General features: G+C 36.4%; 1 long non-coding RNA gene across 4 annotated transcripts in view; it reads right to left on the reverse strand.

The window, feature by feature from the left end:
- Positions 1–25,300, reverse strand: part of LOC146394699 (uncharacterized) — a 759,738-nt gene that overhangs the window by 658,759 nt on the left and 75,679 nt on the right. Inside the window, exon 2 of one of the 4 annotated variants that reach the window (XR_014834660.1) lies at positions 23,822–23,986. The exons of the other annotated variants lie outside the window; for them this stretch is intronic. This is a non-coding gene — a long non-coding RNA (uncharacterized LOC146394699). The remainder of the gene's footprint in view (positions 1–23,821; positions 23,987–25,300) is intronic. 4 annotated transcript variants of the gene reach the window in all.

Here is a 25,300-nt window from a genome sequence, read left to right on the forward strand (position 1 = left end):
TCTGATCCATCCTAATCCTGAGAGTATAGCCCTTTGGGATCCAGCTTAATATAGGAAATTGTATCCTGTAAGAGTCTTTACACCTTGACCCTCCAATGTCTTCAAGGTAAAAGCAACTTTGGCAGTCAAATAACCCTCAAGCCTCTGGGGTCAAGCTTCCCCTCGAAACTGACCTTGTAGGGCTGTACTATCTTTTCAACTCCTCAGTGCTTTTAAGGTGACTCATTTAGAGTTATTTTCAGCCAGGGGGTTTGATCCAAATAACCCAATACCTAAACTGCCCTTATGGGGAATAGCTAGTATATCTTTATTGTGTAAAATGGTGCATTTGTGTTTAACAACTATGATATTTGCTTTGCAGAAATTCAAATGTAGGCACAAGTTTTTATTTGTTTTGAGATTAGCAACCATATGGAAGACTGATGTGGTGCAGACTTCAGAGGGAAAAAGATATGAGACTGTTGATGGATTGTCCCATTAACATTAGGAAATTTAAGAGCCCATCTTGCTCAATGGCACATGTTCTTTCCCCAAGGGGTAACTTCAATTGGTTGGCCAATAAATTGCATCCTTACCTTGAAAAAATAACCACCAAAGGAAAATCACCCTTAGCTGGTTTTCCAACCCCCTCCACCTGGATCTGAGCTGCCCTGTAGTGACCAAGGTCCAGCCTCATGAGGGGCTTCTGTGAGGGCAGCTGGCTTTGAACTAGACTGTAGAGACAGCATTAGTCAGCAGCCTCATCTCTTGTGCCCCAATGCTTTAGCCCTCCAATGTGTGTCTGTGACAGTGAAGGCAGTTTCCTGACTCCGGCTAAATAAAGACAAGTGGATAAACTCAGGCCAGGTTTGTGACTTTGTACCTTTTTAACAAGAGCTCCATTCATGGCTCAGTTCTTAACTAGTTAGAACAATGTATTTGATTCCTGAAAGGGCAAATCAATAACACTGGACACCACAGCTTTGATGGCAAGATTATGGTCAAAGAGGTATTTTAGATCTTACAGAGCAAAAATAAATTCATATTTACTAAAGATACAATTTAGGTATTAACATGTTTCCTAATATATATTTAAAACTTGTCTAAATTACCCAAGATTAAGCAAAAGGAAGTATAGCGTTGTAAATACTAAAAAACACTAAACTTAAAAATCACAAGATCATGCTAATCTTTTAGCACATTAAAATAGAGGTCATCTGAAACTCATTGAGTATTAACTTATTGTATTTCCATGTACGAAAATAGCACATTTTACCTAAGACATTAGACTATTATTATTATTTTTGGCTGCCCTGCAGCATATGGAGTTCTTGGACCAGGGATCAGATCTGAGCCGAATCTGCCACTTATGTCAAAGCAGACACCAGATCCTTAACCCACTGTTAAGGATCAAACCTGCAACCCCGTGCTCCAGAGACACCATGGATTCCATTGTGCCATTGTGGGAACTCCAACACTAGATTTTTTATGAAAATAATTAGTCCATTAAAATTAGTTCAGTGTCTTTAGAAAGGAATAGGCTGAAATACAAAACAAAATCTATTTATCCAAGAACAAACTGAACAAAGATTTTAATTTATTAGTGAACCAAAATTGTTAATTTTCTATGAAAAATTATTTGTGGAGTTTCCATTGTGGCTCAGTGGAAATGAATTTTACTAATATCCATGAGGACGCAGGTTCAATCTCTGGCCTTGCTCAGCGGGTTAAGGATCCAGCATTGCCGTGAGCTGTGGTGTATGTCGCAGACAAGGCTGGGATCTGGCATTGCTGTAGCTGTGGCGTAGGCTGGCAGCTATAGCTCCAATTTGACCCCTAGCCTGGGAAACTCCATATGCCTCAGGTGCACCCCTAAAAAGACAAAAAACCAACCAACAAACAAACAAAACACAAAAAACAAAAACAAAAAAAAATTATTTGTACTTGTGTGATATCCTGTGGTTTACAAAGTACTTAGATACCCAACATCTTATTTAATCCTCTCAACAGCCCTGTGAGGTAAGCATTATGACCATTTTACATATTAAAAAACAAACTCAAGACTACAGGTCTTCCTGTAGTTCACAGAGCTAATCAGTGGCAAATAAGTCTCTCGCTCTCTCTTTTTTTTTTCTTTTTATCGCCCCACCAGTGGCATATGGAAGTTCCCAGGCTAAGTGTGGAGTAGGAGCTGCAGCTGAGGGCTATGCCACAGCCACTGCAATGCTGGATCTGAGCCGCATCTGTTATCTACACTGCAGCTTGCAGCAACAGCTAGATCCTTAACCTGCTGGAGGCCAGGGATTGAACCTGCATCCTCACAGCGAGAATGTCTGGTCCTTAACCCACTGAGCCACAATGGGAACTCCCATATAAGTCTTAAATTCAGCCATCTGAATTATAATCCAGTGCTTTTCCCACTAAGTTCACAATTTACATTGTTCTGATCATTATAGAATCATTAATGCACCATTCTAGGGAAAAGGCCAATCCTTACAACTCTTGGCCATGTGCATAGATGAACAATGAAAGAAGACAAATTCCATAAACTTTCAGTTCTGGTTTGTCATCAAAAGATTCTATAACTACAGACAGAGGTATTCCCCATGAAGAAATCATAGCAGTGCCTAGAAAATATTCTCCAGGGAATTGCCACTGTGGCTCAGTGGTAATTAACTTGACTAGGATCCATGAGGATGAGGGTTCAATCTCTGGACTCACTCAGTGGGTCAGGGATCCTGTGTTGCCATAAGCTCCAACTAGACCACCAGCCTGGGAACTTCCATAGGCCGCAGATGCAGTCCTGAAAAGACAAAAAAAAGAAAAAAAAAAAAAAAGAAAAGAAAAGAAAGAGAAAGAAAGAAAGAAAAATACTCTCCAAGTCTAAATGAACAATCTTTCAACCATTTAATAAGGGAATTTCACCTTCTAACAGAAAGACTTTTTTTTCATCCTTACAATTGATGTTGAAACCTAACTCAAGGACAAATAAATAGTTAAACTATTTTTTTCATCCTAGAAGTTGCTTTTCTTAGCTAAATTAATGGAATAAGTCTACATATTTTAAGAATTTTCATTTAGTTACATCGACTTTCACCTTAATTTATGGCTGAAACTTCAAGCAGGCACCAATAAATCATGACTGAGATGAAACTGAGTGAAATCCTTAGAAACAGAATAATCAAGGCTTATATGCATTTGAGATACATGTAAAGTATGAATGAACATTATCTGCCCCTTCAGTTGTTTGTATTAAATTTATATTCATTCTGCCCAAAATTATTTAAGACTTGCATTTGTTGTAATTCCAAAGTCATTAGTGCTTAAGAAAGCATACCATTTTTGAGGAAATATGTAAATATTATGTAAATATTGATCTATAAACTAAATATATTTTCAAGAACTTCCTCTGTCTTTTTTGGGCGGGGCACGCTTGAGGCATGTGGAAGTTCCCAGGCCAAGGATTGAACCCATGACACAGCAGTGACCCAAGCTACAGCAGTGACAACACTGGATCCTTAACCTGCTATGCCACTAGGAAACCCTGCAAGAACTTCTCAATGTGGTTAATAATTCTGTTAAATCACAGCGCTTCTATTTTTTTCTACAAAATATAACTTTCAATGACATTGATCTCTATCTCAATATATTCATTAACAATTCAAGACATTTCATATTTATAAATTAAAAGTTAACTTTAGAATACATATTACAAGTTAGCAGGCCAAAAGGACTATTTTTCTCTAATTGACATTGAAACAAATGATTAGCATGCTACAGTACTTGTCTAACTCTTTTATATTCATTAATTATTCAGGATTAATTCTGCAAAAATCCAGAGAATGCTTATGATGATGAGTTTTTAAGATATACAACTGTTCTAGGAGATAAGATATGTTCATGAATTTATCATGTGTTGAAATACACTATAAAGATCTCTACTGTAAGAAATGTCTCCTACTTTTTGTCTGTATAATGACTAAATATTGGTGGAGAATGTACATTAGCATTTGCCCATTAAAACTTGATTATAATTTTCTGAACTATTAAGATTTATTAACCTTGTGCAAGGTTATATACAAATTATTCAAATGCTTTTTATTTGTGGAATACTTTATATACATTACCTATTTTACATGTATTGTCTCATCTGGTCCTCTCAATGATCTTGGGAGACAAGGGGAGCAGCTAGCAAGCCTATTGCAGGAAGAGAAGACATGCTTCTACTTAGAAGCCCAGCAGAGGAAGTGCCAAATCTATGCCAGGTACAGTACTAGATGCTGAGGACATAATGAACAAGCTGCATAATCAGAAAACTTCTGATCTAGCAGAGAAGACAAACAAGCATTAAGAATGAGCTGCGATGAGCACTCTAATGGAGGAATCAAAGATGGTACACAAGCTCAGAAAAGGGCAACCGAACTTTGTGTTAGAGCAGTAAGGAAAGTGTCCTTGAAAGAAATATACTTGGCAGGCACAAAATTGGAAACTTCTTGCAAGATATGCTCAGTGGTTTGTATTTTGTTGTGAAGACTGTAGGAGCAGCAGGAGAAAAATGAGAGGAAATGCTGGAAATATGGGTCCGAGATAGAAAAGAAATTTTTTTAAATTATGCTAGCATTCATTAACCACTTAATGGGGGGCAGGAATTATGGTGAATCTATTTCTTCAGTCTATATTTTATTATATTCCCACATCAATCCTAGGAATTAATCATTAATGGTATTGATATTGGTATTAGTGTTATTACTAGCAGCAGTGGTAATGGTAGTGTTTGACTTAAATGTCTAAATAGTTGATTACTTAAATACAATATAACCAGTCACTATACAGCAATCATGGTAATATCCCATTTCATATAAAATGAAAATGCACACAAATGACCAATCCTCAAAAAAATCATGAGGGTGATTGCTATGAATTGAATCATCTCCCCCAAGTTCATGTGTTGAAGCACTAACTCTCAACGTGACTGGATAAAGGGCCTTCAAGGAGGTAAAATGTGGTCCTAAGGGTGGGGCTCTAATCTATTCTGATTGATATCCTTGGAAGAAAAGGAAGAGACACCAAGGATATGGGTGCACAGAGGAAAGCCCATGTAAGGATAGTGAGAAGATGGCCATCCACAAGATGAGAAAGGCCTCAGGAGAAACTAAACCTGCTGACTATTTGATCTTGGACTTCTAGCCTCCAGAACAGTGAAAAATAAATTTCTGTTGCTTAAGACACCCAGTTTGGGGTATTTTGTTATGGTGGCCTGTTGCACTGAACCCCACAGTCCTGTGATTCTTGCAACATCCCAGCAAGGAGACTGAAGGAAGAAACCAGAGTCAGCAATGGAGACATCAATGATTTGTTGGACAGGGGCAACAAGTCAGAGGCAAAGGTCCTGGAACAGCATCCCACTGTGTATGGGTGTTCAGCCAAGGGTAGGCAGGACCCAGCAGCAATCTTTGCTACACAGGGGAGGAGTTTATCAGTTATAGGGGGCAAGATATCAGAAGGGCTCCTTCATTGTCATGGCCACTGGGTTAGGGCTGCTGTTCTCCTGTAGATGATAGAATATACTGGAGCTGTTCTGGTCCCAGGGCTAGAACAATCATTAGCTGGGGGTTGGGCCAATCACATAGGTGGTTACTGATTAAACTCTCAGCTTAGGAGTGGGAGGCCATCATGCACATAAGGTAAGGTTGAGGCAGGGCCAGGTCGAGCAGGGGATGCACAGAGAATGAGAGCAGCCATCTTATGGGGCCTGACCATACACTGCCCGAGCAGACTAATACAGTTATATTATTTATTTTTAACCAAGTCATCATATTCACCAACTGCTTTCAACCAAAAGAACAAAAATTGGTTTGGTTTTGGTTAACATTTTGCTTATATGTTTGCTTTAGGTTTTATATTTTCTTTTTTCTATTTTTTTACTGACACCAACTTTATTTAAAATTTTTTTAATTGAAATATAGTTGATTTACAATATCATGTTAATTGTAGGCATACTACACAGCAATTCAGTTATATGTATATTCTTTTTCAGAATCTTTTCCCTTAAAAGTTATTACAATATATTGAGTACAGTTCTTTGTGATATTCAATAGGTCCTTGTTACTTATCTATTTTATATATAGTACTGTGTATATATTAATCCCAAACTCCTAATTTATCTCTCCCCTCACCCCATTTTCCCCTTTGGTAACCATAAGTTTGTTTTCTATGTCTGTGAGTCTCTTTCTTTTTTGAAAGTAAATTCATTCGTGAGTGTGTATATATATTTAGATTCCACATATAAGTTATATATGGTATTTGTCTTTCGCTGTCTGACTTACTTCATTTAGTATGATAATCTCTAGGTCTATCCATGTTGCTACAATGGCTGAGTAATATTCTGTGTATATATATATATATATCACATCTTAAACAAAACTTATAAGCTTTTGCAGAGCAAAGGAAACTATAAACAAAATGAAAAGACAACATACAGAATGGGATAAAATATTTCCAAATGATGCAACTGATAAGGGATTAATCTCCAATATATATAAACAGCTCATACAGCTCAATATTAAAAACAAACAACCCAATCAAAAAAATAGGCAAATCTAAATAGACATTTCTCCAAAGAAGACATACAGGTGGGTTTTGTGTTTTTCCAGTGAGAGAAGGGTGGATACTCTACCCTAAGCTTCAGCAGAGCATGATCCCACCGGTGCTGGTGGGAAGGGAACTAAACCTATGTCCAAGGCAAGACAGCATAGTAAAGCAAGGGACCATCGGATCCCAGATGGCACCATGGTGGGGGATGGATGGATGGTCACTGGCAAGATTTGGATCTGAGTCCCATATAGGAGGCGTAAGATGGAGAGAGGAGGTTGGGAATGTAAAGTTTGGGGAGACTGCCTAAAGCAACAACATACATGGGGGTATTTTATAAAGAAGCAGCTATTGAGTCTGTGGGCTAGTAGAGGCCTTAAAAAATAGCCTGGAGGAAAACCTGAGAATTGCTTTTTGAGGAAGGAAAAAAGGAAGAAGGCAGGAAGGCAGGAATGAAGAAGGCAGAAAGGAAGGAAAGCGGAAAGGAAGGAAGGTAGGAAGGAAGGAAGGGAAGCGGGAGGGAGGGAGGAAGGGCCATTGTGAATTATCTACCCAAAATTATTAGCTATCCACTGAAATGCAGCAAAGAACTAAGATTGTAACTCACTACTTCACATTCTGCCCAAGCTACCACAGACAATATTTCAGATACTCTTACTTAACTGCATATTCATCCAACTGAAATGTCCCCATATCTCAGACCCATCTCCAGTTACACTCTATGGTTACACCATTGGTCTAGATATGTTTGTAATCATTGTCTTTTTCTTTTGTGATAACGGCATAAGTGTGAGGATTAAGAGCCCAGGTTTTGAAACCAAATTACATGGATTCAGATCCAGGCTCTATCTCTTATTAGCTGTGTGACTTTGGGCAAGTTACTCAAACTCTCTGTGCCTCAGTTTCTGAGCAAGGTTGTTGTGAGTTTTAAAGGAGTTAGTTCATATAAAACACTTATATTCAGGCCAGGAACATGTTAATGCTCTATAACTATTGGCTCTTAGGAATGTTAATTGTGACATTAAACTATGAAAGAGAGTTCCTCAAAGAAAGACTGTCCTTCCTGAACCACCTTCTACTTTACTAGAATGCTTTATTTTTTTTCCAGTATAAAACATGAGCTAGTATTAGTTTGTTTCTGTTTTTTCGTTTTAAATAACATAATGAACATTACATCTTAATTATATAGTATAAAAAGTATAGAAATAAATATAATATGTAGTAATATAACTATAAATAGCTAATATAAAATTATAAAATATTTTGAAATATGATTAAGGATTTTTAAAAATTAAATAGTTCCTATACACAAAAATAACCACTGTAATTTGTTCAATTTTCTATAAATTCTTAAAGCTATCACACAAATTTAAAATCATTAAATATAAGTAATTTTTTACCTTGTGATGTAATAGGGAGTTTTTCTGTCATAAAATATGTGACGAATTATTTGTGAATGGAATTTTAATTACTGTATAACATTCAATTGAATAAATGTACCACTATTTAACCATCCATATTTTTAGACATCTAGGCTGCATCTTCCTCCTCCCCTTCCTCTTCCTTCTCCTTCTTTGCTGTTGTAATTAACATTTAGATATGCATGCTGGTACCAGAATATAAATAAATGTATTGATAAAGGAAAGGATAGTTAGATACATAGATGATAACACTGTTTTGAACATCTGTAATACTAACATTTGTCATCATTGCTGATTTTTACCTTAAGATGAATTCCTAGAAATAGAATTACTAAATTGAAATTTTTAATATTATATTGTCATTTTCCTCCAAATAGGTTGGACTAAATATTCACCCACAGCATATAAGGGCTCCTATTTCCTTGCTTTACTAGTAACATTGTATATTTCATTTCTTCATCTTTGCAATTTTTTTTTCTTTTTCTTTTTAGGCCCCCAGCTGTGGCATATGGAAGTTCCCAGGCTAAGGGTCGAATCAGAGCTGCATCTGCCTATGCCACTGCTACAGCAATGTAGGATCTGAACTGCATTTGTGACCTATGTTGCAGCTTGCGGCAAGGCCGGATCCTTAAACCACTGAGCGAGGTCAGGGATCAAAAGCACATTCTCATGGACACTAGTCAGGTTCTTAATCCACTGAGCCACAACAGAAACTCCCCATATTTGCAAATTTGATGGGCAAAAATCATATGCCATTTTTTTTAATTTGATTTTTTTGATAATTAGTAAAATTCAAACATATGCATTAACCCTTTTTGGGGAGTATGCTTTCTTTTGCCATGCCCACAGCATCTGGTAGTTCTAGAGCCAGGAATCAAACCTGCACCATAGCAGCAACCCAAGCCACAGCAGTGACAATGCCAGTTCCTTAACTCACTGAGCCACCAAGGAACTCCCTGCATTGACCCTTTGTATCTATTTTATGAACTATCTTTTATTAACTTTAAATCGCTTTTCCTTTTGTTATGTTTTATACATATACACATATTTAAGTGTACATAAGTTATAAAGACAACCACATCATACACAGCTATAGCTTTAGTGAAGTTTTTCTCTTTTTTCCTTTCTCATTTTGCTTGACATACATCTATATCACCCTCAGAACCTATGTTAAAAATTTAGTGTGTATTGTTCCAGAGTTCTCCCATCCTCATATAATCAAGCACCATAAGAGAGACAGAAAAAGGCAAACAAAGTGTGGGTGTGTGTGTGTGTGTGCACGTACAAGTGGACATGTAAGAGAAAGAAGAGGGAGAGAGGAAGAAGAGAGGGAGGAGAATGGGACCATGAACACTGGAGCCTAAATGTCCATGTTGAAATCACATTTCTGCTGTTTACTAGCTGTGTGAACTTGGACAAGAGACTTTACCTCCCTATACTTCAGTTACTTTTTTAAAGTAAGCATCATCATAATATCTATCTGAGTGCATACATGTAAATTCCTTAGAAGAGTTCTGGCACATTGTATGTGTAATGTAAATGTTACCTATCATTATATATGAGAGTTTGGAATCACCATTTGTTTTACAAAAATGGTATTATAATATACAAATCTTTTTGGACCAAGGCTCTTGTTTTCCTGATAGGTGAGACATAATAATTACTGTATTTCATTAAGTCTTAAAATGCCTTTGATTGAAAGATTAATTTTATTACTTTATGTACCACTAGGAAAGAAAAAGTGCTACCACTTAAATATGACACAATGTTTTCTTATTAGAGTTTTTACTCTTATTGAAGGAGTTCTGGAATTCCCTGGTGGCTCAGTAAACTTAAGGATCCAGTGTTGTCATTGTTGTGGCTGTGGTTACAACTGTAGTGGGGGTTTGTTCCTTGGCCCAGAAACTTCCTCATGTCTTCGGCATAACCAAAAGAAAAAAGAAAGAAAGAGTTCTTTGAGACATATTCACACATAGAATTTTATATATTATTCTTTTTTTTTTTTTTTTTTTTTTTTGTCTTTTGTCTTTTTGTTGTTGTTGTTGTTGCTATTTCTTGGGCCGCTCCCGCGGCATATGGAGATTCCCAGGCTAGGGGTCGAATCAGAGCTGTAGCCACCAGCCTACGCCAGAGCCACAGCAACGCAGGATCCTAGCCGCGTCTGCAACCTACACCACAGCTCATGGCAACGCCGGATCATTAACCCACTGAGCAAGGGCAGGGACCGAACCCGCAACCTCATGGTTCCTAGTCGGATTCGTTAACCACTGTGCCACAACGGGAACTCCTATATATTATTCTTGTGCATATGTTTTAAAAAACTATAAAAGAACTAAATTGGTTACAGCAGTTCTTAAAAGAAAACTTTCTCACGAGTCCAATTTCTCTGCACACTCTCAAGTCAGAGTTATCATCACCCATAGATTTGCACACAATTGATTGTGAGGCATTTTTCTCAAAAGGGCTTCACTATCATCACTGAGATTTTATTTGAAGCCACTTACATCAATTCTCCAAATTCTGATGCTGCATTCTTGATCATACAAGAAAGTGGCAATACAAGGTTTTCAAAAAACAGTCAGGACTCATTCTTTTCCCCAACGATCTGGTTGAATGAAACATTGAGGGATTGCAGTTTTCTAGCCATGCCTCCAAGCAACAACCATATTCATGCCTGTGCAGCCAGGGTAACCATAGAAGGACTATTACCTAGCCTACATCAACTGTAGAATGTCATCAATTCTAAGGCACATTCCAATTTTTAAAATGAAAAACTGAGAGGAAAAAAAGGGGTTTGAACTAACAGAATATGGTAACGGAATATTTTGCTTAAAAACATTTCTCTGACTGCCATTGAGCTCAGCATATTTACATTTTGGGGGAAGGATTTAATTTTCTATGATTTCCTTTTTTATATCCTTCATTTTATATTGGGTCATTTTCTTTTTCCTGTCATTTTGCAATTGTTCCTATATATTTTATAGATATTAATTTGTAGTCATCATCAGTACCAGAATTTTCCCAAATCTAAAAATTTTTCCATTGATTTATTGGATTTTTCCCCTTACCAAATGTTTTCACTTTTACATAGTCAGATATGTTTACATTTTTAAAATATAATTTACCAATGTCTTTTCTATTCCTAAACTGTAAATGTAGTCTTATTTTTCTTCCAATAGTTTTATTTTTGTTTACACTTAGCATTTAACCCATCTGGTGCTTTTAAAATTTTTTTATTTTTTAATTGAAGGGTAGTTGGTTTACGATGTTTTAGATATACAATGAGGAGATTCAGCTATCTATATACATATATATATTCTTTTTCAGATTATTTTCCATTATAGGTTATTACAAGATATTTAATATAGTTCCTGTGTTTCTGGTGTGTTTTTCTTAATATGGTGTGAGATAGGTGTCTAAAATTATTTTCTTCCATATAGATACCCAGTTGTCCCAGAACCATAGATCAAATATTTCATCCTCTTACCACTGAATTGGAAATAGCATCTCTATTATATATTATCTTCTCATATATGTTGGGATCTATTACTTGGTATATTTATTCTTCAATATATCTTGAATTTATTCCTATGCAAATGGTTATCCAGGTGTTTAGAGTTATTTATTGAAAAACAGTGCCTTCTCTACTAGTTTGAAATGCTGCATGTGTCTGTTGCATTCATTGTTCAACTTTGGCATCCCATGTCAATTTCTGTAGCTCTAGAATATATTTTTATATCTAGTCATCTCCTCCCATTCTTTAATTGTTCTTTATCAGAATTCAATTGGATATCTTCTCATGTTTATTTCTTCACATGAATTCTAAGATGCTCTGGTCACATCACATCTCTTTCTTCATACACATAGATACTAAATAAATACATAATAATAATAATAAATACTGTGATGTGGTTTTGATTGAGAGTGTGTGGCAGAATACTAACTCAGGTAGTCAGTGTAGGAGTATGGGCTTCGATGCATTCTTTGATATGGCTATTGATTAATATGTGGTTTAAGGGCTCCAGAGAGTAACACCCCCACAGGCCTTGTTTACTATATGAAGTGTGCCTTCCCACAGGCCTTATTTACTATAGGAAGTATACCTATCCCTATAAGGACTTTAATCTCTAACCCACTCCTCAACTGATAGAAAGGGAGTGAGAGGAATGGTGACTTAGTCTATGGGAAGAGAAGGACAAAGAAACCATAAAACTTACAGGACATTTCCATCCTTAAAACCCCTATTGGACAAGGACTGATAGATGTAACTGGGCAAAGCCAATGGGAGAAAACCACATCTTTCTGGACTCCATGTTTGTACCTCCCCCTTCTTTAAGGGATTAAAAACCCCTATAGGACAATAGAGAGTGGGGGCTCTTCTCCCCTCTCCCAGCAGCCTTGGGAGCTATTTGCTTTCATGTAATAAAGACTTTGCTTGTTTGCTGCCCATGTGTTCATGAAGTTCTTCTTTGATTGCGTGGATAAGAACCTGGATTCTGGTAACATCTTTCTGGCATCATAAGTAGATGGGTCTCTCCATAAAAATATATTTTCTATAATATGTTCCTCCAATTACTAAGGTGTTATGTTTTTAGTAGAAATTTGTAGTTGTCTTATTAATTTGGTGATGCACAGGTTTTTGTTAGCTTTATTATTTTGGTTCTTTTTTTTTTTTTTTTTTTTTTTTTTGTCTTTTGTCTTTTGTTGTTGTTGCTATTTCTTGGGCCGCTCCCGCGGCATATGGAGGTTCCCAGGCTAGGGGTCTAATCGGAGCTGTAGCCACCGGCCTACGCCAGAGCCACAGCAACTCGGGATCCGAGCCGCGTCTGCAACCTACACCACAGCTCATGGCAACGCCGGATCGTTAACCCACTGAGTAAGGGCAGGGACCGAACCCGCAACCTCATGGTCCTAGTCGGATTCGTTAACCACTGCGCCACGACGGGAACTCCTGGTTCTTTTTATTAATATTGTGATTTCTTCCATTTTACTATCAAATGGATTATTAAAATAAAAAATAGTGATTTTGCTATTTAACATCATAGTTTTGTACTTCATTTTCTGGGTTTTGGCAATAGAGAATCACACCACCTACAAGCAATAAAATTTTTCAATTTTTCATTTATATTTGATTTGTATATTTATATTTAACTCATTGACAAACATGTCCATATTATGTTAAATAGTAGAGGGAGTGGTGAACAATCATTTGTTTTGAATTTTAATGGGAATGCTTCTAGACTTCTAGTACTTCTTTTTTTTTTTGGTCTTTTTTTAGGGCTGCATCCAAGGCATATGGAGGTTCCTAGGCTAGGGGTTGAGTCAGAGCTGTAGCTGCTGACCTATACCACAGTCACAGCAATGGTGGATCCAAGCCACATCTGCAGCCTACGCTGCAGCTCACGGCAATGCTGGATCCTTAACCCACTGAGCAAGGCCAGGGATCGAACCTGCATCCTCATGGATGCCAGTCAGATCCTTTCCTCTGAGCCACGAAGGGAATTCTTCTAGTACTTCTTCATTAACTATGATGTTAGTTTTGACTTGCATGAGCTTTTATCACATGAAGAAATTATTTTTATATTTCTATTTCACCAGAGGTTTTCTTTAGGAATGTCTGTTGAATTCCTCCCTCCAAAAAATATTTAAGAAACTGTTGAAATATTTTCTCCTTTGATTTATTTTGAATTACTCTGACTTTCTAAATATTGAGCCATCTATGCATTAATAGTATAGCATTTACTTAATTATTAGTCTCTGAATATGTCACTGGATTCAATTCGTTGGCATCTAGATTTTTGCACCAACATTCACAATTGTTGTTGGACAGTTGTTTTCTAGTTTTGTGTTGTCAAATTTTGGCAGCAGATTTATACTAGCTTTGTAAAATAATTGGTGAAAGCTTTCTTTCTTTCCCTATCATCTGTTATTTGGAAGTTTGAAATAACTTATGAAATTGTCTTGACAGGTAGCTAGGTATTTTCTGTGACAAGTCCCAATTATAATCAAGTTTTCTACCTCTACTTGGATTGATTTTAATAATTCATATTACCCCAAATATTCCTGCATTATATTGAGATTTTCAGATTTTTTTTTTTTTTTTTGGCCATGCCTGCAACATGCAGAAATTCCCAGACCAGAGATCAAACTCAAGCCACAGCAGTGATAATGCCAAGTCCTTAACCACTGGGCCACCAAGGAACTCCAAGGTTTTCAGATTTTTTTAAATAGGTTTTTTAAAAGTACCTTTCTATCTGTAGTTATTCCACTTATTTACTTTCTAGTATTGCATATTTATGATTTTTTTTCTTGTTTGGCATTCCTAAAAGCTTGTCCATTTTAATCCTGTCTTTGAAGAAATAGCTCTCATAATTGTTTGTCAATAAAACTGTATATATATTGTCTTTTTAGGGCCACACCCATAGCATATGTAAGTTTCTAGGCTAGGAGTCAAATCAGAGCTACAGCTGCAGGCCTATACCACAGCTACAGCAATGCCAGATGGAAGTTGCATTTGCAACCTACACCATAGCTTGTGGCAACAGCGGAAGCTTAACCCACTAAATAAGGCCAGGGTTCAAACCCACCTCCTCATGAATACTAGTTGGCTTGGTCATCACTGAACCACAACAGGAACTCCCTGTATTTTTTTTTATTTAATAGATTTTTTACTTTTAATTCATTTATCTAATTTTTCTCAGTTTTCTTTTTCTTTCTGTTCTTTTTGAGGTTAAGGGAGATTGTACTTTTTTCCACCCTCTTGAGATGAACATGATTTTCATTCTTTCTTGTTTAATAATAATAAATGCATTTAAAACTAGTAAGTTTACTCCGAATACAGATTTGGCTTCATAAGTTTTGATAGTATTGTTTTTACTGGCAATATTTTCTAAATTGTGATTTAAGCTAAGCTCGATTTTCTCATAGAGTCAATAATTATAGAAGAGTGATTTTTAGTTGCTTAATGGTTTCGTTTTTTTCTATTTATAACTCTGCTGTTAATATATGGTCCTCTGCATGTTTGTCAAAAAATGATTTACACAATTTTCAATTTGGGGAAAGTAGTAAAGATCCTCTATGAGAAATTTTGGTAAATCTACTGCAGACACTTGGGAAAAAAAGTGTATTTTCTGTACTATAAATATGCATGTCAAATTGATAGTATTACTGATTTTTCTTTACTTTCTTCTATTCCTATTTAATTTGTCAAAGATTATGAGAGACATGCTAAAATCCCTCCTGATGTTCATTCTTTTGTCAACTTTCCCTTATAGTCAACAACTTTCACATTATACATTTTCATGTCTTATTTAATACTTAACCATTGTTTTGTCTATAAAAATTGGTCTTCTCAATGTAGTTTTATCCTCTTTGCTTTTAATTCCACTTTGCCTGGTGTTGAGGCTGTGAATCTCTCTTTTCTCTCATTTTCATATGCCTGGTATAGCTTTGTTCTTCACTTCATTTTTAACCTTACTCTGATCTAGTCTTAGAATATTAGTCTTTTATTAAGAGGGTTTAATATATTCACACTTATCACTATAAGTGATATATTTGGTCTTAATTTTGGCATGCTATCTGCTGCTTTCAATGTTTAATATGACCAAATATTATGACTATTCAGTTCCCTCACTTTTCTGGATATTTTAAATTCTGCTTTTGGATTAAGCTAGACTATCAGAATGGTATATCCATGGCCTATGCTACATTAGACCTTCAGAAATAATCTTTACCAAGTCAAGTTTGTGTTAACATTAGGTCAATTTTCAAAGAACACAAGAAATAATAAGAATTTCACTAGAGAATTTGCTGTAGATCAAAATTGTTGTCCATTATATCTCTCAGTATTCCTAACAGAAATCCCCAAGTGTGTGGATTTTTTTTTAGAATCCAACTATCACTTTAAAAAGTTCTTTAAAATGTAAATCAAAAATACTCTGAAATACTATCTCACACCAGTCAGAATGGCCATCATTAATAAGTCCACAAATAACAAATGCTGGAGAGGATGTGAAGAAAAGGGAGCCCTATTATGCTGTTGATGGGAATGTAAATTGGTACAACCACTATGGAAGACAGTATGGAGGTACCTCATAAAACTAAATATAGAACTACCATATGACCCAGGAATCCCACTCTGGGGCATATATCTGGACAATACTTTCCTTGAAAAAGATACATGTACCTGTATGTTCATAGCAGCACTATTCACAATAGCCAAAACATGGAAACAACCTAAATGTCCATTGATGAATGGATTAAGAATATGTAGTATATATACACAATGAACTACTACTCAGCCATGAAAAGAACAAAATAATGCCATTCACAGCAACATGGATAGAACTAGAGACTCTGGTACTAAGTGAAGTAAGTCAGAAAGAAAAGGCAAATACCATATGATATCACTTATATCTAGAATCTAATATATGGCACAAATGAACCTTTCCACAGAAAAGAAACTCATGGACTTGGAGAACAGACCTGTGATTACCAAGGGGGAGGGGGAGGGGGAGGGAGTGGGATGGACTGGGAATCTGAGGTTAATGGATGACAGCTATTGCATTTGGAGTAGATAAAAATGAGATCCTGCTGTATAGCACTGGGAACTATATCTAGTCAGTTGTGATGGAGCATGATGGAGGATAATGTGAGGAAATAAATGTATATATATGTGTGTGTGTGTGTAACTGGGTCACTTTGCTGCACAGTAGAAAATTGACATAACACTGTAAACCAACTATAATGGAACAAGTAAAAATCGTTTTAAAAAAATTCTTTGAGGATCATGAAAATGACTCTGTTTCTTTTTTTCTTTGATTCTCAGGAGTCTCAAAGCTAAATTTGCCTCACAACTTCAGGAGTTACGTGAACTCTCATGCTTGATTTTCCCTGATATTGACTTTCTGCTCATGATTTTATTTTGGCTTGCCCTGATAGTTCCTATCTATATTTTCCCATTTATTTTACTGTATGTGCTACTCAACAGGCTGCTTTTTCTTTGCAAACAAAGAGAGTTTTAAAGAATAAATGAATAGAGACTCTATAGAACTTTTTATCATTTTGTTTTATGGATCCTGATCATTAAAATGGAATTTAATGCTGTTTATATTTTTTCAAGGTCCTTATATGAGTCAAAGATTACCGCCCCAAATTTTTGTCGGTTTATCAGTATTTGGGTGTTTGTCTATCAGCTGATTTCTTCAGTAGATCAGTGGTCAACAAGAGACTAAATAGGCTCCTCATCCCTTACATAATGTGTTTCTTTGACTGCTTAAAATAAAATTGCAACTTGATTAATTTTGGTTTTGTTTTCCTGCTGATGTTATAGTAGTTTGCCTCATAAACTACACTGAATTTAATAATATCCTTATATGTGGTACTGAGAGTAAGTCTTGTTTTTAGTGATTTGAGTAGTGGTACAATGTATTAGAACAATTTCTGAAATAAGAGTTAAGAGTCTTGTTTCCACTTCAAGTTAAGGTTCGACAGCAAATTTGCATTTTGATTTGTGTTTAATCAATTTACCTGTATGGGTCTTAAAATTAGAGGATAAAATGATATGCATTTTAAGGGGCTTATCCAGTTCTAATGTCTTATTATTTGAATTATGAAAAAATAGCCAGTGAATACTTACCAGTAAAATATGTTCATTATACCTTTATTGTATCTACAGTATTGCACTTTTGGCCATGCCTTAAATTTATTTGACTAAGTGTGTATATAAATATAGTGAAAATAAGAAGCAATAAAATAATGAACATCTTATTCATGCATGCATAATTCTTATTCTGATGACATTTTTGAAATCCATGGTATTACTACAAGTACTCTTTTTCCTGTTTCCATAATGACAACATTAATAATACATGCCTGGAATACTAATTATATTGTGCTAATGAGAAGTTTAACAGCCTACAAATGCTAACAAATAACTCATGATTGTGTTTTCTGAGTAATTCATTCACTTTTGTTGCTGAAATCATTCCTAAAATGGGATGAGATCATAATGGTGCAATTCCTATGTATAAGATTATTCTTGGGAACAGCTAGCTCATAGAAAAGCAGGCTTGCAGGGTTGAAGGGGTCATTAGAGGTTATTGTTTCTTATACTAAAAACAGAAGCATCCTTTCACTAAGTACTGTGTCAGAAATGTTCGTATGAATAGAAGCACTTCCCTACCATATATAAAATGTGAACTGAAGCTGAAAACAGAGGTTTTCCATTACTATTGTCATATCAGTACCCTATTCTGTGGCCTACTGCAAGGAAAGAAATTACATTATTTGTAAGATCAGTGATAGACAGAATGATAAGTCAGTTTATTTCTGGTTTACTGCCCATTTAGGTAACCAGCTACCAAGGTGGTCTCCAGTGTTGCTTATCTTCCGGTATTCACCACTCCCCTCTTGGATTGTACCAGAATTGGTCTTTGTCACCATTAGTAGATAGCAGAAGTAATAGTATATAACTTTCAAGATCAGGTGATGAAAGACTGTGATTTTTGTCTTAGCCCCACCTCCTCAGAGGAAGCCATGAAGACATCCAGGTGGCAAGGAACTGAAGCCTTCTGCCAACAGCCATGTGAGTGAGCCATCTTAGAAGAGCATCCTACAGCCCTAGTAAAATCTTCAGAAGCTGCAGCCCTGGCTGACCACAAGCTCTTAAGAGATCCCAAGCAACCACCCCGCTAAGCAGCTTCCAAATTCCTGACCCTCCAAAGCTGTATGTGATAACATGCTTATTGTTTTCACCTGATAAGTTTTAGAATAATTTGATACAGAACAATAGATAACTAATAGAGAATATTTTAATATTAAGTTATAGGTTAAAATTATTTTTCAGAGTGTTCTTTTTTAGGTCTTTCACAAGCTGTCTACACATAGAAGGACATTAAGCCCATTCTCCAAAAATGTAATTGTTTCTAACCAGTTTTGCAAGTAAAATTACTATGTCCTGTAATCAATTTGGATTTTTTTAAAGAAATAAATAGCATAGGAGAAAAACGGGTGAGGGGAACCTATTATTGATTAAAATAGATTGAAAGATATCAACAACTTCAGTAGTGACCTTTATTAGATCCTGATTCAAGCCAATTAAAAAGACATGTTTGAGGTCATTAGGAAAAGTAAACATGAACAATATTAGATGATATTAACAAATTACTGTTATTTTTCTTGTGATGATAATATTATGGTTATAATTTTAAAGTATTGTCTATTAAAGATATATAATGAAGTATATACGGTTGAAATGCTATCATAGCTAAAATTTGTTTTGACATTCTCCAACATAAACAAGCAGAATTAAATGTTGGTGGAGAGGGGATCGATAAACCCAGAATAGCAGAATAGTGATAATAGCTGAAGTGGATGATGAATACATGAGTATTCATTATACTAATTATCTCTATCTTTTCTATCTGAAAATTCCCATAATAAAGTTTTTAAAATATTGAGCATCTTATACTTTATTTAAAAGCAGTATGAGACTATGAATATGACATTTTAATGTTTGTTGTTGGAAAATATGACACGGTTCAAAAAGTTCTAATAAAACCTGATTTTAGGATATTTCAAGAGTAAATGATTTTACAGAGGTCATTCAAAGTCCAAGAAGTTTTCTTTTATACTCTAAATACTGAATAATTTATTTGGAAAAAATAAGCAAAAGTAAAATTGTGAAAAAATTTTACAAAAAGACTTCTTAATGGCAAGGGTCACAATTTGATGTATCTCCAGTGCTTCAAACACATTGCAATTCTAGATAAAATACATAAAGATAAAAACAAGACACAACCAAGCTCAAAAGCAAAAAATAAAAATAAAAAAAAAACCTATCCATCTCCATGGACCAGAAATTAAACAGAAATGTAAAGTGATAAGGAGTCCTAGAGCCACCAGCCTGCTGGTTCTAGGTCTTCAAAGCAAAGTAGATATGGCCAACAGTTTACTGCCACTGGGGCTATAGGGGTTCAAAGTGCTATGGAAATAAGAAGGGGGAGTTCTCATCATGGCTCATTGGTTAATGAACCCAACTAGTATCCATGAGAATGCAGGTTCAATCCCTGGCTTTGTTCAATGGGTTAAGGATCTGGCATTGCCATGAGCTGTGGTGTAGGTCACAGACTTGGCTTGGGTCTGGTGTTGCTGTGGCTGTGGCGGAGGCCAGTGGCTGCAGCTGTGATTCAGCCCCTAGCCTGGGAACCTCCATATGCCTTGGGTGCAGCACTAAAAAGAAAAAAAAGAAAAAAAAAAGCCAGCAGGCATGGTGAAAAAGACCACATTTTTAAGTATTTTTCAAAATGTGTTTTCCACCTTTGAACATATCAATGAGAAATTGAGATACAGATGGTAGTACATATAATGTAAAATATTCATGAAAAAATGACCATAGTCAACTACATTTCATAACAGTACATCATAAATATTGGCATTCCATTTAAGACCAAGAAATGATTTCTTTCACATGCCTTAAGTTTTTGATGCCACAGTTATATACACTACTGAATTCTAATTCCCCTTAATCTTCAGTTAAAACTTAAAATTGTAAGTAGAAGAAATTTGGAAATTTTTCCCTAGTTAAACATTATGCTGAGCTCTACCTATTAGAAAATTTAAATTATAAGTGATGTTTTATTAGCAGATATGCTCTAAAAGCTCTCACTCACAAGCTGATTTTGTTCAATTTCATCTGCTTTCCTTTTTTTCCTTAATATATTAATAAAATAGAGGAAAATGAAAGGTAGCCCCTAAATTAATACAGAGTTTAAATTTGGGGAACAGCAAGTGAGCAGGCAGGATACACAGTGTGTTTGGTACAGATCACTTAAGGAGAGTAGTTATTAGACATAGAAAACAGACTTATGGTTACCAAAGGGAAAGGTGAAAGGGGGTGATAAATAAGGAGGTTGGGATTAACACATACACATTAGTGTATACAAAATAGATAAACAACAAGGACCTACCAAATAGCACAGGGAACTACATTTGATATCTTGTAACAACTTATAATAGGAAAGAATCACTTTGCTATGCAAATGAAACAACACAATATTATAAATAATCAACTATACTTCAATTTTAAAAATTTAAATTAAAAGTTTTTAAGAGTGGTTATCGTATGTCCAAGAAGCCCTTTCATCCAGCTAGAGTTCTAGATCAGATGGCAATGCATTATAACTTAATGATGGATCCAGATACATGAACTATATAATTCACTACGTGCATCAGTCCCCTTTACACAATCCATTACAAACCTGTTTGTGATGGAAGCAGAATGGTGACCTTTATCCTTTAGTTGTACACAAGTTTGGTACTCTTACTCAGCATTACTGTTTCACCTTCTCCCTCAGTTTGACACACATGTAACTAAAGGAGTGATTTTTCCATTACTAAGAATTATATATAAACTGATTTTTTTGGTACCGTAGATACTCCTGGTGAATTATGCATGGAAAATGAATTTCTGCCAAGAAAGTTATAATTCTGTTATTCCAAATACATTGTTCAACCAGGAGACCTGGACTGATTTAAAAGTGTGCTGTGATTGTAAACCACTTTGGGATCCTTTGGGAAGAAGCGCAATGTATAATAATGTTATATTGTGTGAGAACGGGTAGGAACAAGAATGACAGAACATATGAGGTGTTAATCATTTAATATTATTTCTAAATTATTCAAAGTGATTCCCAAGACAAATGTTACCTTCATTTTGACATCAAATCCATATAGAGTAGTTCCCATCGTGGCTCATTGGTTAACGAATCCGACTAGGAACCATGACGTTGCGAGTTCGATCCCTGGCCTTGCTCAGTGGGTTGAGGATCCGGCATTGCCATGAGCTGTGGTGTAGTTCACAGATGCAGCTTGGATCTGGCATTGCCGTGTCTCTGACATAAGCCAGCGGCTACAGTTCTGATTAGACCCCTAGCCTGAAAGCCTCCATATGCCACGGGTGTGGCCCTAAAAGGACAAAAGACAAAAAAGAAAAAAAAATCCATATAGACCTGACAGGTATAAACCAGACTGCTGCTTTACACTTTCCCTGCCTTTTTTCTTTAGATTCCTAAGTCAACAGTAAGTTAGCTTGCTTCTTTACAAAAGACAGAACTGCATCAACAAACATCAACCATGGAATAAAACTCAAATCATACTCCAGGGAAACAGATCTTCCTCAGATACTCTTAAAATCCCCACAGTGGTCAACCCACTGTTTTCCCTCTCTGTCTTTTGCATGGGCAGAAATTGCTTTCTTTCTTGAATTCAACAGAGAGTTGGCTTTTTCTAAGGCACCCCTCAGGGGAATTCTGAAAGCTTTCTCAAGATTGTATCATTTATTTATCTGTTACAAAGAAATGCAAGCAAAAAGCCACCCTGTAACAGCTGGAATTACATCTGAAGTCCTTCTCCCCTTATGCTCAGGTCAAGACCTGGCTGTTTAGTTCTCAGCCACAGAGTAAGTCTTGTTATTATTTGGTAGAGAAAAGCAAACTGAGGAAAAGTGAAGCAACCATTTTAGGGGGAGAGGGGGAAAAAAGACCAGTGAAACTCAATAATCTGCCTTCTTCAGTTGGAGAGCAGGCTTTTATCTTCCCTTTCAAGAATATATATGTAAGTGCTCATCTCTCCTTTCAATCAAGTCAGTGAAGATTTTCCTCATGTTGCTAATGAGAATTATGAAGATGATAGGGATGGAGTAGACACAGGTAGTTTCAGAAGTCTCAGTAGAGGATCATAGATAGGGAGGGGAATCTGAGGGATGTTGGGAGATCACTGTAAGTTAATAAATTGCTCAAAAAAGTCATCAGAACAAGGCAGGCCTGCTTGACTAGTGAAGGTATGAGAATTGCCTCAAGTTGTTGGGTGGGGGATGGGATGAGGCCTGCATTCAGATTCAGACCAAGGGCAGCAGTTTGAGGACCACCCTTCTTGCTGATTTGAATGCACACCTTACCAGATACCAAGGAGGAGCTACTACTCCCAGAAAGAAAGAGGCAGTCTTTTCTGATCCCCACTCCCCTGGGATGATAAAACTGTAGTCCACCAGATCCTTGGGGCTGAGCTTCCCTGCCTGCCCACTTGAATCTCTCACAAGCATCCTATCTTAATAAATATATTTCTTGCCTATCACTTTGTCTCTCACTGAATACCTTCTGTGAGGAAGCATAAAGAACCCGAACCTCAGTAAGTTCAGACATCGGGTGAGTGATTCTAATTTAAAACATGGGTCCAAGTCCCAATCTGGATTCTGGCTAGGTTCAGGCCATTAAGTGCTGTCAGTTTCACTTTGGTGTCTTTTATTTGTTTCTCTCCGATGGCACTAGAGCTGATTCTGGAAACACTGATCATTTGTCCCTATTAAATCAGTTACTACTTTCCTTATGGGCAAAATCTCCAACTTATGTCAGCAAAACTCACAGCATACCTCCCATCAAAATTCAAACAGACCCCTCAAAACCTCTCCCCAAAATTAGTCAATACACTAAAAGTAAAAAACCCTCAGGGCATAAAGCCCATAATAGAAGATTATAAGACTCAAGGCCTCATTATCACTAATACTTCTCCCAGAATTACTCCTATTTACTGGTGAGAAAGGGCTGAGAGTGGGAATTTGTACAGCATCTCGAACCAATAAACAACACCATTATCCCTCCACATCCTGTTGTTCCCAACTCCATAGGCTACTAACATCCACTCCCACTGGAAGCAAATTCTTTATGTAATTGATTCATGCAGGGCATTCTTTAGTATTATATTTGGTGAAGCTAGCCAATATACCTTTTTGCCTTCACTTGGGAAGAAAAACAATTCACCTGGATGGTAATCACCTTAGAGTTGTAGTGAGAGTCCTTATTTCTCACAAATCCCGAAGGCTGATCTGGATGATATAAAGTTCCCCAGGGGTTCTGTCCTCTTGTCATATCTGGAGGATTTGCTTCTTTGCTCTCCTTCTCAAGTCTCCTCACAGGAAGACAGCACCCTCTTGGCAAAAGCTTTTAGGCATAAAGGGCATAAGCTCACAAAAGAAAAATCACAGTTTTCCCAAACCCAGGTTTGATATTTAGGGCATCTGCTATCAGAATCAGGGCTATACCTAGATCCAGATAGACTTCATGGGATCCAAGTTTTCCCCAAACTAAGCCCCAGCTGCGAGGTTTTTTCAGGTTAGTTGGTTAAAATTAGATTCCAAATATCTCTCTTTTGGCCAAGCCTCTATATCTTTACTAAATGGTTATAATTGTAACCCAATTTTATGCAGAAAAAAACAGATGACATAGCCTTCAAAGCCTTGAAGGAGAGTTTGAAGAATCGACTTGCCCTTGGATGGCCCAATGATTAGATTCCCTTTTTATTTTTTGTATATGAAAGAGAAGGAAATGCCCTCAGGGTACTCACTCAAAATCATGGGGACCACCACCAAACTACAGGGTGTTACAGCCAGCAACTGGGTCCTGTGGCACAGGGATATGTCCCTTGCATTGGAGTCATTAAGTCCACTGCTCTTTTAGTTAAAGCCACTGAGACCATCATTGTGGGATCCCCTTTAACCATTTAAAAAAAATATTATATGATCCCATTTGTCCATATTTCTCTTTTTAAAATTTTGAGGTATAGTTGATTCACAATGTTGTGTTAATTTCTGCTGTATGACAATGTGACTCAGTTATATATATATGGATCTATCTATCTATCTATCTATATATATATATATATATATATAGTCTTTTTCATATTCTTTTCCATTATGATTTATCACAGGATACTGAGTATAGTTCCCTGTGTTATACAGTAGGATCTTGTTATTTATCCATCATATATATAATAGTTTGCATCTGCTAATCCCAAACTCCCAATACTTCCCTCCCCCACCCCACCTCCTTTAATTCAGGAACTTTCCTGAATTCTCATCACACTAAACATTTCTCAGCCAGCCACCTCCTATGAAGTCCTTTTGTTAACTGCTCCTCACTTAACTCTCCACATTGTAATAACCTTAACCCAGCCGCTCTTTTTCTCTTTGTCACCAATGATGTACCTCAGGACTGCTTAAGGCTGATGGACCACCTCCTGACTCTTTGTAATGATCCACAGGAAATTCCACTGGGTAACACTGACTTCTCATGGTTCACTGATGGTTTTTATTTAAATGATGGCAATGGTAAATATTGTGCCAGGTGTGGTATTACAAATCTTTTTGAAGTTATTGAGGTAACATATTTACTTACGGCTACTTTGGTGCAATAGGCTAAATTATAAGATCATACACAGGCTTATGTTTTAGCCACGGACAAAAGTGCCAAAATTTA

The sequence above is a fragment of the Sus scrofa genome, chromosome X, assembly GCF_054392235.1.
Source record: "Sus scrofa isolate SSC_HxYL_T2T_F1_AM1 chromosome X, Sscrofa_HxYL_maternal_Yorkshire_Landrace_v2.0, whole genome shotgun sequence".
In the NCBI taxonomy this organism is placed as follows: domain Eukaryota; kingdom Metazoa; phylum Chordata; class Mammalia; order Artiodactyla; family Suidae; genus Sus; species Sus scrofa.